This window comes from Pithys albifrons, chromosome 26 (assembly GCF_047495875.1).
Source record: "Pithys albifrons albifrons isolate INPA30051 chromosome 26, PitAlb_v1, whole genome shotgun sequence".
NCBI lineage: Eukaryota > Metazoa > Chordata > Aves > Passeriformes > Thamnophilidae > Pithys > Pithys albifrons.
Genome location: NC_092483.1, coordinates 1,516,983 through 1,528,988, shown reverse-complemented (window position 1 = coordinate 1,528,988; position 12,006 = coordinate 1,516,983). Strand labels below are relative to the sequence as shown.

Below are 12,006 nucleotides of genomic sequence, written 5' to 3'. Positions count from 1 at the left end.
AGCTCCTTGCAACGGCTTATGGGAAATGTAGTAGTCACGCAAAGAACCTTGGGAATTGTGGTTCCAGCATACCCCGATGAACTAAAAGCCTGTCAGTTAACCAGAAAACAAGCAGCCTAGACAGACCTTAACACGCATCAGCAGAGTTTGCCTTTGGGACGATGGGACACAAGCACCTAAGGCCCTGCGATCACAGTTCTGCAATACAACATGCAAAACAAAATGCAGCCTCTTTCTCCAGCAATTCAGACAGCAACAGAAAGCCTAAGAAATATCTGTTAAACTGATTCCCTTGTTAATTCAGTGTTTATTAAATGGTTATAAAGTGTTGTAAGCATTTAATAATCTAGGAAAAAGTTTCTATTTTTGTCTCTACAGGTTAAAGTCAGCGATGGATAAAAGCAACAAGGTTCCTCTGACTAAATCAAGATCAGATGACAGAACTTTAGAGTGACTAATAAAAGTTTTAAATTTGATCCCTCAAATTCAAAATTTTTAACACCTAATGGTGCTTGATGTGTTTCCATCTGTTAGTTTTAAGCATTTTCAAAACAAGCTCTTTTTAGAGTGCAAAAGTGAATTAAAACAAATAATGGTTTTAATTATAAAGCATTAAATTGGTTAAGATATGTTCTTTTAAATACAAGAATGCATATTTACCATAAATAACACTAGAATTGCAAGACTTAAAAGTGTTGAAATCTGTTTTTATGAATGTAAAACTCAATGCAACATAACCAGTTTATAGTAATAATGTTGTGTAATATTGTTAAATTTATGTTAAAGTTTTTAAGTTTTTCTTGATGCATTAATGACAATGCCGGAAAAATATTTTTTCATTTGTTATAGATAATAATGTTAAGCAAATAAAATTATGTTTTTTCTTTTGTTACAAAAAATTTGTTAAGCTCATAGAATAATATTTTTAGTTTGTTAAAAAGTTAAAATATTAAGCAAAATAAGTTAAAAGTTAAAATGTTAATTAAGTTAGCAGAGCAATGGTAGGTTAGTAAAAGTTTAAGTCATTAAAGTTACATTTATAGCTTTAACTGTATTATTAACTAGTACTTTTCCTATTTAAGGTTAAGCTTGCTACATCGCAAATAGAGCAGCATTTAAATTACTGGTTCTAAAAATAAAAAGGGGGAAAGAAGTGTCAGTAAAAGTGAATGACAGAATGAATAATAGAGTGAATGATAAATAAAAGTAGCTAAACAAATTACTTCAAAATGGACTATAGATGGATTATAACTAAAAAGTTTTTATCTATGGTGAAAACTAAATTGGAGATTTTTTGTAATTGTGACAATTATGCTGTAGTTAACATTAAGTGCAACTGGTCTTCTGCAAGGGCCCTGCAGAAAGCTATTGTTGCTATATTTTATGGCACAATTACAAAAAGAGAAAATTGTCAAAATGACAGTGTGTGTGTATGTCTGTCCTCTAATGTTTGTATTGACTGATGAATGTGTCTTTAAGGACCAAAAAACTACCTACAAAATGTAAATGCCTTGTCTTACTATTGATGTAGAAACTATTAAGTATGCATTATTGCAAATTAGAGTTGCTTTTGATTTTCTTTGCTTTCAGCACAGCTTTTAACTCAAGTCCTTAGTTTTGAAGAATTGATAGATGTGCTACATGAGTTTGTCAAATCATTCAGTGTCTTTTCGTGCAGATTTAGGATGGCTAAAAGACTATATGAAAAAGCTAATAATAACATCATCTGCTTTTGATTTTTAGTTTAAAAAGCTAAGATTTAATAATTAGTTATTCAGTTTTCAAAACACTATAGTTATATTAGTTTTATTGCTTTAATTGCTAACAAAACTAAAGAAAATTCTTTTTGTCTCTCTGTAGCAACACCCAAAGACCCATTTAGACATGTTTAATAAAAGCCACTGTAAAACCTTTAAAGTTAATTCAACAATTAGCTTGTTAAACAGCAAAAGAACTAAACATAATGCCAAAAATCCTTTCAAAATCGACCACTCGTGAATAACATCAAACATGCAATTTTGAAAAATAGGGCAGCCATAAACTTCCTGCTGTTAGCTCAAGGCCACAGGTACAAAGACTTTGAAGGAATGTGTTGCATGAATCTATCTGATCATTCCCAATCTATACATAAAAGCCTTAAGCAGTTGCAAAAAGGTTTCAAACAATTGACAGTTTCAACTTCTCCTTTCAGTGATTAGCTTAAATCGTTGGGCATTACCGGGTGGTTACAGGATTTACTTAAGCAAGGTGTTGTGTGTTTAGCTACTATTTTAATCTTCTTGCTTGTGCTTAGCTGTGCCTTAGGTTGTATAAAACGGCTAGTGGTAAAGTCAGTCAACCAGGCCTGGGCTGTGCAAAAAGAAAAAAGGCGATTTGTTGAGGACGATTTCAATAACACAGGCCACAGTTTGTTATTGGAAGCTTATGTGCACAGCCCAGGGCATGGAGAGGGAAACGGGGCCCCTGCATCTTTGAGCCTGCTTCAAGAAGAGCAGTAAACAATACAAAGAATGCAGCAGCCCTTAGAAGAAGCAGGTAAACACAATGATACAGAAGGGCATAGTGTTGGAATTTCATATGGTATTTCACCTAAAAAGCAAGCTATATGCTGAACTGCCTATGTAAATTAGTGTAATGTAGCTTTAAGAACTAATTAAAGACATCAGAAATGGCTGCTGCTGACTTTCTCAGCAGATGCACATAATTAGCCAATTACAAGAAGTTTTGTAATGTAAACAGCATTATTAGCCAATAATCAGTGCCAAAGTGTCAAGCAGCCGCGGAAGAACACAGTTTTAAAAGTCTATATAAATGTATGCGCGTATGAATAAAGTGGCCTGTTGCTGCTAACTTCCTGTGGAGTCGTCTCTCAGGTCCAAAAACCCGTCTCCCTCGGTTACAGCATAGTTTTGAGAAAAGTACCAATCCAGCTGCGTGGTAAAGCAAGCACACCCTAGTCATTAGCCAATGATATTTCTGTACTATTTCTGGATCAAACTGGGAGGACCAGGGATCAACTGGAACCATGCGGAGGCGGGGGGGGGGGGGCGGGGGGCAACTGGCATCATAACGGGATCACACTGGGAACAACCAGGCCCACGCTGGGGGTGACTGAACTTCATACTGGGCTTATACTGGGAGTGACAAGGAGCATGCTGAGGGATATCTGGACCCTCTTGGGTGCAACTGGGAGAAACTGGGAGCAAATGGCATCATGGTGGAGGCGACTGGGATCATACTGCGGGTGACTGGGAGCATGCTGGTGGCAACTGGGATATACTGGGAGTGAGAGAAACCACAGTGGAGGTATGTATATGTATGTATGTATGGCCAAACTTCGCAAACGAAGATTTGGGAAGGGCTCTCCCCAGGTGGGGGTGTGCCCTTCCAGCCTGTGCAGTCGATTTTTTAGGTGAGGCACAGCATGCGCAGAACTGGCCCCACCGTTTAACTCCTCAGGTCCATCTGCCACGGCCGAGCGAGCTTGGACAGTGACAGTGAAGTCCTCAGGACTGCCTACAGCACCCGGTACTAACTGGGGCTGACCCTGCTGAGCATCCGAGATCTGACGGGATCGGATGGCAGAGAGGCATTAAACTGCCCCGGTACGGTCTCCACTGAGACTTGAACTCATGACCTTGTGATCCAGAGTCCGGAGTGCTCACCATTACACCACGGAAAAGGGAGTAAATGGAAGCATGTAGGGGCAACTTGGTTAATATTGGGAGCAAGTGGATGCACACTGGAGTCATACTGGGATCATACTGAGAGTATCTGAGAGTGTCGGATTATACTTGCAATGTCTGGAAAAAAACTGGGAGTACACTTGGAGCTAATGGCATGATACTGGGCTGATACAGGAAGCAAGTGGAACCATGTTGAAGGCAACTGGGATAACACTAGGAGGAGCTGGGCCCAAGCTGGAGGACACGAGGGGCAGCAGGAGGCCTTGTGGGACCACCTTCTACTGCCTGGGGTGGCTCTGGGGGGCCCTTGGCTCCTCGGGGCTCTTCCTGCAGCCACAGAACTTGCAGGGACCCTCCTCTGGGTGGGTCCTCCACATGTTCCAGGAGCTTTGGGCTCCTCCTGGGACAGACTGGGGGCAACTGGCATCATCCAGACATCATACAGGAGCATTCCTGGGCAAATAGGACCCTCCTGGGGTTAACCAGAAGAATCTGGGAGCAAATGACATGCTAGAAGTGACTGGGAACATGATGGTGGTAACTGGGATATACTGGGGGTAAATGGAATCATAGAGGAGGTAAAAGGGAGCAACTGAAAGCATGTAGGGGGCAACTGAGTTAATACTGGGAGCAATTGCATCCACACTGGGGTCATACTGGGAGCACACTGGGAGTGACTGGCACTATCCTGGGGCCAATTCGGACCATGTTGTGGGCAAGTGACATACAGTGGGAGCCACTGGGCTCATACTGGGAGTGACTGGGCTTTGAGAAGCACATGATGGGCAGCAGGGTGAGGGAAACCCCCCTCCCACTGCTCTGCATTCCCCAAATCCTTGTTGCCAGTTCCTGCTCTGGCCCTGAACACCAGATCTGCTCTGGGATCCCTTTCCCTGGGCACACTTCCCTGCCCTCTCCCCACCTTCCTGCCTCTGGAAATCAGCACTTTGAAGCCCCATCTCACTGTTTTCTCCTTCTCTTCCCTATTAATATCATGATCCCCCTGCACCTCCTTTTCCGGGGCTGTGGGACACCCTTGTGTGGCCATTCCCTGTTTTCCAGCCCCCAGATCCCCCTTTCTTTGACTCCAGGATCCTCCTGCCCCCACTTTCCTGCTCATCCTGCCTCTCCCAGCTCCTCGATTCCCCTTTTCTTTGACCCCAGGGACCCTCAGGCTGCCATTCCCAGCCATCCCAGCTCACCTCACCCCCACATTCCCCTTCTTTGGCTCCAGAACCCCTCTGATCCCGCTTTCCCACTCATCTGTTATACACCAATAACCAAGAAATTTTATGAATAATATTCCCCCATTGTTCCTCTGTCATAGGCATCCTATCAAAGAATTTTCTATGAGGAGTTTGACAGAAAGCCAGAATCCTCTTACAAACACCCTGCCAAAGCCTTTCCCCAAGCTTCCTGCAAGTCCATGGCAGCAAATTCAGCCAAACCTCTTGCCTGCTGAGAACTCACAGAAGCATCCTCTTGTTGTAATAACTGAGCTAAAACTATATCCTGCTTTTATCAAATTTGCAAGCTATGTGTGACAAACAACGTCTAAGCTTTCTTGGACTCTATAAATTATAAACTCCAAAAGAACACCTTGGAATTTCGGTGCGTAGGGAGCGTGGAGAATGGAGAGAAGCACAGCCAAGAACCTCTCTCCCACCTCCCCCCTGCCTCACCCATCTCACCTTCTAACCCTCCTTCTTCACCACCCAAGCTGCTTGCCTGCCTGCCATTGCAGACTAAGGAGAAAGCTGAGTTCTGCCTTGCTCCATGCACGAGTTCTGCTCCTGCTAACCCAGCCCTGGCCCTGTTCAGCTTGGGGTGGCTGTGCTGCTGCTGCCTGTGAGCGACAGCTCTGCGGAGCCTGGGAGCACTGCAGAGAGCGAGGAGCAGCCCTGCTGCACAAGGGAGAGCAACACAAACTGAGCATCACATCTGCATTGCAAGAGCTGCATTCCACACCTCTGCCTAAAGAAACAGACACAACATTGCTTATCCCCACACACACACTAACTTGGCAGGAAAATAGTTTGTTTTGGTGGTAAACTCTTTTATTTTTGGTTCTAAAAAGTATTCTTAGTGTTTTTCTAACTGTTCTTATTTCCCTCTCTTTCTGATTTTTTTAGCAATTTCTTAATAATAAAAAACAGTTTTTTGAATTAACGGAGGACTTAGTTTGAGTTTTAATTTTGTTGGGCAAAATATTTTGAACCCAAGTTCAATCTGCAATATTTAAGCAGATTGTAACACCATCCCACTCCCTTTTCCTTTTCCCTGGCACCCCCTGGGCTCCCCTTTTCTGTGCACAGGGAATACCTGCACCGCCCAACCACCTCTCCCCACCTCTAGTCCAGTTTTTCCTTGACCTTCACACCCTCCTGATCCAAATTTCCAGGCACTGCAACGCTCCTGCACCCCCTTTCCTGGCCATCCCACCTCTTCCAGCTCCACACACCTCTTTTCCTTGAATCCGGGACCACCAGGGCCGCCACTCCTGCATTTCCGAGACCACAGACACCCCTTTTTTGGAACACTGGAAAACATCTTGAACCCCTTTTTTTGGCCATTCTGGGTCTCCGTACCCCATGACGCCCATTTCCCCCATATCAGAGATCCAAGATTCAGCCCCAGATAACCCTGGCAAGAGTTCCCCCTCTTTGGTCTCTTCGCTCTGGGGGTCCCCCCTTTCTTGGGTGCCTGATTCGGGGTCCCAGAGGGGTCCCCCCTCTCCGGGCTGCCAATGAACGGCCTGACCCAGGCACACCAACTCCCCCAAGAGGGGGTCCCCACATCCCCCCGCCCAGAAAGGGGCTCTGACGGCAACCGACACCAGGACCCCCAAAAAAACTGCCCGGGGACCCCCAATAGCCCCCAAGGGGCATTGGCGGCTCAGCTTTGGGGTCCCTCAAGCCCCAACCATCCCCCTGAACACAACCCACCCCTCCAGAGCCCCCCCAGGCTATTCGGGGCTCGGCTCGGGAGTCCCACAGCACTTTGTCGGGGCCCTTTGCCGTCCCTATGTGCAGCTCCGGCCCCGCCCCGCGGCAGCCCCAGCGCGGGCTCCGAGGAGCGGCACATCCTGGTGCCCTTGGGGGCGCTGGCCGGGCCCATCCCGGCTCTCGTGTTTCATGGCACAGCCGGCACAGCCCGCACGGGAGCACTGTGGAGTTTGGGGGGCCCAGCCCCTCTTTTCCCCTCTCACTCCTTTCCCACCCTGTTTTCCCGCTCACCCGAGAGTTCCTGGCGCGCAGTCGGAGTGGTAGAAAGGAAGAGGAAAAGGAGGAGCGTGGCTATCCCCTCCCCTTCTCCCGGGGGTGTTCCTGGGTTGGCAGCGCCCGCCCCATTGGCAGGGCAGGCCCAGCGAGGCTGCCCCAGCATGTTTGGGCATGGGTGTGGGCACCGGGCTGAGAGAGAACAGGTCTACCCGCCCGCCGACGACCCCAGGTCTACCCGTGGACGCCCAGGCGAGGGAGGGAGACCCGCGCCTGAAACAGGTCCGGCGGAGACGGCAGGTCTACCCGCCAAGCTTAGAGACCAGGTCTACCCACCATAGTGAGAGAACAAGTCTACCCGTCGCAGTGAAACAAGTCTACCCTCTGGACTGGAAAAGAGAACAGCTCAACCCGCAAGACTAAAAAGGCTTCCCGCCGGACTGGAAAAGTGAAAAAGTCAACCCGCAGGACTAGGAGAGAGACCAGATTTACCTGCCGGACTGAGCGAACAGGTCTAGTAGCCGTACTTAAAAAGAACAGGTCTACCCGCCGGGCTGAGGAGTACCCGCTGGACTGGGAGAACAGGTATTCCTAGAGACTTGAAAAACAGGTCTACCTGCCTGAACTGAGCGAATAGGTCTACCCACCAAACTAAAAGAGCAGGTCTACCCGCTGGAATGAGAACGTGTTCCTGCCGGCCTGAAAGAACAGGTCTATCCACGGAACTTGGAGACAGAACAGGTCTACCTACTAAACTGAATACCTTCCGGGCTGAGAGAGCGAACAGGTCTACCCACCAGACTGAACAGGTCTAGCCGCCAGGTTGAGAGAGAGAACTAGTCTACCCACCAAACTTAAAGAGAACAGGTGCACCCGCCGGATTGAGAGGTCTACCCGCAAGCTGAGAGAACACGTCTACCAGCTGGCCTTAAGCCGTACACCTCGAGTTTAGAGAGAACAGGTCTACCTGCCCGGCTGAGAGAACAGGTCTACCTGTCCGGCTGAGAGAACAGACATCTCCCGCTGGACTGTTCAAGCAAACAGTTCCCTGTTTGCATGTGTGTGGGTCTGCCTTCAACACCTAATTAACATCTTGATGGTGAGGCAACCACTGCACTCAAATGACTGTCTGTCAATCTCTTTATACTATAAAGGTCCAGTCTGCTTTCACAGAGGCAGGTTCTTCCAAGGTAACTCCTCCTGGGGGGTGTGAGGGAGATGCTAAGGTCACTCCTCAAGGCTGAGAGCAGAGATCTCCCCAGCAGCCTTGGGCTGTCTGAGCTACATCGATTGTTAAATAATAATTATTTCCTTTTTGTAGCTTTAGTAGAATTGCTTCATGAATTGCTTTAGTGTAGTGCACTGTCCTGTCTTATACCGTAGTTACTGTAGTTTCAGCATTTACATTGTGTAGTAAATAATTTTGATTGACATCTTTTATCTCATCATTTGTAATAATAAGTAATTCCTTTGTTATAAACTTTGTCTAAGTTTTCCACTCTCCCCTGCCCCAGGGTGCCCCCTCCCCCTCCAGCAGCCCCAGCAACTCACAGCAAGTTGGGAGCTCAAGGAGCCACCCCTGGGTCCCCTTTTCCAAACCTCCCCTTGCCTAAAGACCCCCATGGGACTGTCCATCCTGCCAGCCCACCCCCGCTTTTCCACCCTTCTGCCTATTCCCCCCCTTTCCCATCATCACCTCAATCCCAAAGTCCATCCCCCCCCCCCCCCCCCCCCCGCCCAGATCAGTTTGGGGGTCACAGCTACACTTTCCCTCTTCTCCCATCTCTTACACATCATCCCCCCAATGCCAATCCACCTCCTGATCAGTTTTGGGGGTCCCACCCTCTCCTTTTCCCTGGTCTTCTCACCTCTCCAAGTTCTTTCCCATCATGGATGGCAATGCTGTGAGGAGTCAGCTGTGCCTCAGCATCTCCAGGGGAACTGTGGCTGGGAAGAGGCTGCCAGGTCACATCTGTCACCTCCCTGACAGGCAGCAGCAGCCTTGGGCACCCAGAGGCAGCTGAGCCACCTGTGCACACACACTGAGAGCTGCCCCAGCTGAGAGTCCCTCTCAGGGGCTTTGAGGAGCTCTGGGCTCTGGCAACACAAACCTGCTGGAGTTTCAGAAGGCAAAGAGGCCAGTCCTGCCCTGGGGGCACAATGACCCAGAGATGAGGGCAGGGACCTGAACAGCTCTGGAGTGACCCCGAGGAGAAGGGCCTGGGCTCTGTGAGGGATGTCCTGGGGCACAGGGGCTCAGGATCAAAGTTAGTAAGGACAACAGGACATGGGGCTGCCTTGGAGGGACTGTGGCCACCCAGACAAGGGAATTGTCACCTCCCTGGAATCAGCTCTGGTGTCACCACAGCTGGACTGCTCTGTCTGTCTGTGAGGTTTCCATTGTCGAGGAATGAGGAAGAACTGGAGAGGGTCCAGAGGAGATCTGCCAAGATGGAGCTTTTCTTGGTAGTGGAATGGGAAGGAAACCCACAAAGTGAAACTTGAAAGGTACCGAGTGGACGCAAGAAAAAAGAAATGTAATTCAAAGTGTAGTCTTGAGGTGCAAGAGGTCACCCAGAGGGTGTCATTAACATCTCATGGCTTTGTGTGTCAGCAAACAGCCAGAGGTAGTGCAGAGAAATCAGTGAGGGCACAGAAATGCTGCTGGGAGTGCTGGTGGGAAAGTAGGATGGGTGTGTGCAGCCTGCAAAGCCAGAGGAGCAGCAGGGACAAGGCAGGACAGTCTGCAGGACAGATGGCCAAGAGCTCTGGCAGGGCTGGAAGGTACAAAGGCACCCAGGGCTTTGTCCTCTGGGCTCTCGCAGGTGCCTCTGCCACTGAGAACACCAGAAGGAACTTTCCTTTGAGGTTCTGGACTTTGTTTCTCCCTTACCTCTCCCTGAGAATGCTGGGAGGGGTTGCACAGGTTTTGACATTTGTTCCTCCGCCTCCCATCCCACTGCCCCACAAACAGCCCTGAGCCACCTGTGAGGGACAGGACCTGCTGTCCCAGGGCCTGGGGCTCAGGCCTTGGCCTTTGTGCTTCCTCAAACCAACCCAGGGTTTTCTTAGCATTGCAGGTGTCTGCACAGAGCCTTTGTTTCCCTGCAATCAGGGCCTCCAAGGATCTGCTCTAAGGAGTCCCTGGGGAGGCTTTGTCAGTGCCTGCCCTTAGTGAGGCCCACTGATGCTTCAAGGGACTTGGAGTTTGGCTTCTGACTTCTTGAGCAGTATTTCAAATTTTGTCTCACTACTTGAGGATCATGGACTCATCTCCAAATACACAGTGGGGCTCATTAAAACACAGAAAAACAATTAATTTCTCTTTCTTTAATTGTTTTCCAGTCTTGAAGACTTTTACTAATTGGAGTTGTTTTGTAGTTTTGCTAAGGAGGAAGACTGCAAAGTGGACTTCACAAAAAGCATATTTTTTTAGGGAAAAGGAATGATTTACACAGAGACATGGGATGGAAGAGGGACAGAGTACAAAGAATTTGGATACAAAAGGGAGCAAAAGAAATTAGTAGCACTTAATCTTTGACCAACTGAACAGTTATCAAGTGAATCAATAGCATTGATTAGTAATATTAACAGGGAATTAATTATAGATTCACAATAACAACATTCACACCACAGTTAATTCACACCCACACACAGGCAGAGATGTGTGGACACATCAATATCTGTGTGTGTAAAGGTGCCCATCTACAATTCTCCTTGTTGTCAGTGAAACACTCCCTTTCAATCCCTTTGTGTTTCCCAAGAGACAAGGGTGGCACCTGGAGGAGTGTGTTTGTTGAGGGGGGATCAGAATTGCCCTGGGCATCAGCGACGCTCTTCAGAGTGTTGCAAACTTGAGGGTTCCCGAGCTCCGAGAGGCTCCCAGAGGTGTCCCACTGAGAGGGAGGTGCTGGGGAGCTCCAGGGGCCTCCCTCAGGACCTCTGTTTGTAGGGTCACAAGGTGACTGGCTTTAGGGATCTGCTAAATTTCCATCCTTATGTCAGTAATTGCTGGAGTTTCCAAAATATTTGGGAATTGTTCCATTTGTGCTACATACGATTCATGTAGGGAATGTTCCAAGGCTTTCAGAGAGTGGGTGATTATCCTGTGATCCCCACCTGTTATGGTCAGGATTGTCCCCACCTTTATCATCCAGGAGCACCTTGCATAGTCAAGGGACACTTCAGCACACACCTGGAAAAGTCAAAGGGGCTTTTCATGGCTCAGCTGGTTTGCTCAAGGCTTGTCAGGCTCACCTGAAAGACTTTTTAGTAGGGCCTAGGCAGATGAGCTTGATGGGACATGAGATAATGGTTTTAAACTTAGAGAGGGCAGATTCGAACTAGATATAAACAAGAATCTTTTACATTGAGGGTGGTTGCCCAGAGAAGTGGTCGGTGCCCAACCCTTGGAAACATTCAAGGGCAGGTTGGATGGGTATCTGAGCAACCTGACCTAGTTGAAAATGCCCCTTTTAAATGCAGGGGGTTGGATTAGATGACCTCTAAAGGGCCCTTCTGACTCAAACTGTTTATGATTCCGTAGTTCCTTATTGTCCTACATAAGCCAAGGCTGACAGAGGCCACACAGGTTTCAGCATCCCCTTTTCTGGCCCAGGTGGCAGCTCTGCTAAAATGCTGCTGCAAAGATCCTCCAGACCTCTGGGAGCTTTTGTGCTGAGCAGTGACTGTCAGGGGCTGGGAGGTTGATGTGACTGCCAGGTGCCCACTGAGGATCTTTGTCACTCCTCATTGAAACACAGAAAGCTGGTACCAAGTGCCCAAGGTCCCAGGGAAGCAACAGGTTTGCTCCAGAGCCTGCTGGGGTGGGTGGCAATGAAAGATAAACTGAGGTGTCCCCAAGGAGTAATCCCTGCTGTCCCCAAGGCCAGAGATACAGGGCTGGGCTGTGCAGCTTGGCAGGACAGGGCTTGGCTGCCTGTGGTGTCTGTGCAACTGAGGGTTGTCAAACATTGGAAGAGAATGTCCAGGGAAGTGATTGAGTCACCATGGAATCACAGAGTGGTTAAGGATGGAAATGACCTCTAAGATCATGGAACCCAAGTTATCATAACTGTCAGCTTTGATGCCTTGGATCGCGT

General features: G+C 48.0%; 1 pseudogene; it reads right to left on the bottom strand.

Annotated features, from left to right (window-relative positions):
- LOC139682996 (zinc finger protein 154-like) overlaps window positions 1-6,803 on the bottom strand; it is a 75,269-nt pseudogene extending 68,466 nt beyond the window's left edge.
- Window positions 6,804-12,006: the final 5,203 nt, after the last annotated feature.